Raw genomic sequence first — 4,273 nt, 5'->3', positions numbered from 1 at the left:
CTGAGCCTGCGCGTCCGGAGCCTGTGCTCCGCAACGGGAGAGGCCACAACAGTGAGAGGCCTGCGTACCGCAAAAAGAAAAATAAAATAAAATAAAAAAATGATTATGAGGGATGGGAGATATTGTTACAGCCATCCTTAAAAAATACAATCTGCTACGTTTGGCTCTTTGAAAGGAGCAATACGACAGACTAGATTCACCTGGCTCATTTTTTCAACCCAAGAAAGTTAGACCTGTAAGTCTATGATTAGGGAAGAGGTCTGGGCTACAAGTCCTCAGCAAGTCATTGATGTTTTAGGACATGAGAAAGAATGGGATCACCAGGGGCATAAGGATAGCTAGGGAAGGGAAGAGGTACCAGGATCGGGGTACCCCAACCCTGGTGCCTCTTCCCTGGGGCACCCCAATGTTTCAAAGTCTGGGAGCTGGAGAGGAGTCAGCAAAGGAAACTGAGAAAGGGCAGTTGGTGAGATAGGGGGAAACCTAGGAGAGTGTGTCTCCTGAAACCAAGGGGGGAAAGTGTTTCAAGGATGAGAGAAAATCAGCCAGTGGTTCTTGTAGCCGATAGCGAGCCATGGAGTATTTGCATCCAACAAGGACGCATCAGGTCTGAGCTGTGTTTTAGAAGGAAACCCAGAAGTGATGTGTAGGGCAATTTGGAGATGAGGAAAAGATGGGAACAAATCTATGAGGACTGAATATAAACCCATAACTCAGTCCTGAGGGAACCTGAGGCCCAGAGAGCCTTCCTCGGAGAGCTGAATCTGAAGTCAGAAACGAAAGGAAGTAATGAGCAGCGTAGATTGGTGGAAACACGGCAGGAGGAAAGGCCTGCCCTGTAACAGAGACAGCTTAGGCAAAGGCCTGCGGGTGCCGGCATGTGGATGACTGGGCCGAATCTAAGGCCTCTGTTCTCTAGCTCCATGGCCCAGATGAACCCACAAGCCCCCTACTGAGGACAAGAATTATCAGGGAAACAATCGGGATTGAGTAACCCACGCACCATTGCTGAGAAAACAGCGACCTTCATGTATGCACTTCCTTATTAGTAACCCAAGGAGGATGCTGGAGGAACAAAGCTCAGTTTAATAAACCAAAACAACTTTTTTAAAGGACCATGGCAACTTCTTTACTGCCTCTATTTGGCCCCCATTTATTCTTGATAAGGATTCTCAGCACTGCCCCATATATTTGTCAGAAGTCTTTTAAAAAATAATGAATGTTAAAGCCTGTGGGCGGACTTCTGTGCTGAGTCCCCGGAAAGAAGGGTTAAACATTCCCAAGGCCTCTGAGGGGCATTTTCTTGGCTTCTCCAGCCTGGCTTTTATAGAGCGCACACTGCAAGGACCCTACTCCCTCTTTGCTCCCTTCTTTTACTTCTTGTAATTGGTTTGGTTCTCACTGTTTGCTCTGTGACCTGTGAGGAAAACATGGTCTCCTGGGCAAACAGGCCTGGGATTTCGCCGCTGTGTGTCCCCTGGAAGTACAGTTTTAAGGCATCGTTAAAGTACCAGCCAGCTGGACGTCTGTGTTCAGGCGTATTGCACAGTCTGCTGGTTGCGTCGGCCGATGTCTGAACCTTCATCTGGGAGTTTGCATTGCGATGGACTGAAGGTCGTGTCCCCTCAAAATTCACTTGTTGACGTCCTGCCCGCCCCCCGCTGTGGTGGTATTAGGAAGTGGGCCCTTTGGGAAGTGATTAGGTGGAACCTCTGTGAATGGGATTCATGTCCATATAAAAGGGGCCCCAAAGAGCTCTCTCACCCTCTTTCTGCCCTGTGAGGATACAGTGAGAAGCCGGAAGTCTGAAACCAAGAGAGGGTCCTCTCCAGAACCCGACTGTGCTGCCATCCTGACCTCTGGCTTCCAGCCTCCAGGACAGTCAGAAATACATTTCTGTCGTTTATAAGCCACCCAGTCTACGGGACTCTGTTATAACAGCCCAGACAGACTAAGACAGGCGTCATAGAGATCATTGGGGTGATTTAGACACTGAGGATGCAAAGTACCCAACTTTGAGTGGCAAGTCCTGATTTAATAAGTTTCTCAGCAGCCTATTTTATTTATACATACATATATATATATATATATATATATATATTTTAATACACAACTAATACACACGTTGCTATTTCTCTGTGAGGGCTCTTCTCTCTCCGTGAATGGCCATGCGCTTTGGAGCAAGTGGGACCAGGGCTTCAAATTTCAGCTCTGCTATTTACTAGCCCCCACGTGTTCATCTATCGAATGAGACCAGTACGACTTCTTTGCAACGTTAGTGAGAATATAGGCAAGGCACCCAGCACCTATTAGGGGTCTCATAACTGGAGGTTGTAATTATTGAAATTATTACTTCTTCCCCCAAAAGTTCATGCATCTCCCCAACATGCCTCTCTATACTTTTAATTCTTAGAAAAATAGCAGTCTCTTCCTTTAGGTGCAAATGGTACTTCACATCGTGTGTGTCTAAAAGAATTTTTCCCAGCAGTCTGTACGTAAGTAGGAAATTCCCCAGGAGGTCTGAAGTCCTAGGCAGAGAAGCAACATCCACAATTCAGTGTATTCATCAGAATCCAACCGGGAAAGGAACCCACTTGACTGTTAAAGGCGCAGGGACTTGAGAATTCCCTGGCGGTCCAGTGACTGGGACTCCGTGCTTTCACTGCTGAGGGCATGGGTTCAATCCCTGGTCGGGGAACTAAGATCCCACAAGCCCCATAGTGCGACCAAAACACCAAAAAAAGGCAAAGGGACTTGGCTGCAGGGCCTTTGGTTTCACAGATGATGGGAAAGCTGAGAAGCCGAGCAGGACGGTGAGGCAACAACAGGAAACCACGTCACGCCCAGGCCACAGGGACGGAGGGGAAGCATGATGCATGGGATGGGCAGGTGACCCAGAGTCACCCTGAGGAAGCTGGACCCACAAAGGGGGTGCGGCTACGGGACACGCCTCCCAAATCAGCGCAGGTGGGGAGAAATACTCCTGTTTCTCCCTTCTTCCCAGGCCTCCAGTCTTCCACCAGTGCCTCCCGCTGGCTGAACTCCACTGGCAGGTATGGACCCAGAAGGCTGGGGGATGCTGCCTGCAGGGCTCAGGCAAAGCTGGGCAGAGAAAGGGGAGGAACGGATCTAAGAGCAAACAGACCCAGGACTCGTAAGGTCTTCTAAACCCTCCGTTCACTCCTCCGTCAGGTCAAATTCATCAGTATCTATACTGGGCCTGGCCCCGCACTGGGTGCCGGGGACACAGCAATGAACCAGACCCGTCCCTGCCTCGAGGGGCAGATGCAAAGGCAGACACAGCAAGCCCCGCAGAACCTCTCCCCAGGGAACGTTTCCCCATTCAGCACCTCTCAATCTGACATTCAAACCTCATAGAACATCAAGTATCTCTCAATACAACATTTTGGGGTGGATATTTATATAGAAGAAATCTGTGCCAAAAACTCAATATCACATTTTTAATAAAACCCTCTAAAGACAACTGTATGGTCTCCCCACCTCATTTCTTTCCCCTCCCTCAAACCCATCTTTTCAAAACACAAATATGATCATTCACTCCCTCCCTAAAATGCTTTGATTGTTTTTGAGAAAAAGACTAAAACTTCCCAACATGGTGCTGAACGGATGACCCCTACCTCCCTCTAACCTCCCCCCAGGGATGCTGCACTGAAGCCACACCAGCTGCCTTTCATTCTGTGCTCTTACCGTTCCTCCTCCTTCAGCCACTAAGGCTCTTCTTTCTCTGCTTTCACCAAGTCCGCTCCTCATCTTTTAGATCTCAGCTTGAGCTGAGAAGTTTTCCTTGCCTCCTTGACTATGTTCAGTCTCCCATTAGAGTTTTTCATATCCCCTGTACCTCCCCTTCATAGCACTTGTCTGTGTTCGTGTCAGCCTCCTAGACAGTAAACTCTCTCAGGGCAGGAGCTGTTTCTGTTTCTCTCACCATTGCATCCTCAGCGCCAAGCATGGTGCCTGCATCATGGTAGGCACTTAGGAAATATCCGTAAATATTTATTAGATGAATGAATGGATAGATAGGTGGGTGGGTGGATGGGTGGGTAGATAGGTAGCATGCCAGTGCTGTCACAGTGGAGGGTGGATAAGTGGGTTGAAAGTGGGTAGATGGGTAGGTGGGTGGGTGGGTGGATGGATGGATGGATGGATGGACAAATGGGTGAGTGATAGAGACAGAAGATAAACACAAGGGGACAATGCCAGGTGGTCAGGGAGCTGCTGGAAGGAAGCACTGGGGTCAAGGGAGCCCCACGAA

This window comes from Physeter macrocephalus, chromosome 14 (assembly GCF_002837175.3).
Source record: "Physeter macrocephalus isolate SW-GA chromosome 14, ASM283717v5, whole genome shotgun sequence".
Classification (NCBI taxonomy): domain Eukaryota; kingdom Metazoa; phylum Chordata; class Mammalia; order Artiodactyla; family Physeteridae; genus Physeter; species Physeter macrocephalus.
The sequence above is the reverse complement of the archived record's forward strand: the minus strand, read 5'-3'. Positions refer to the sequence as shown.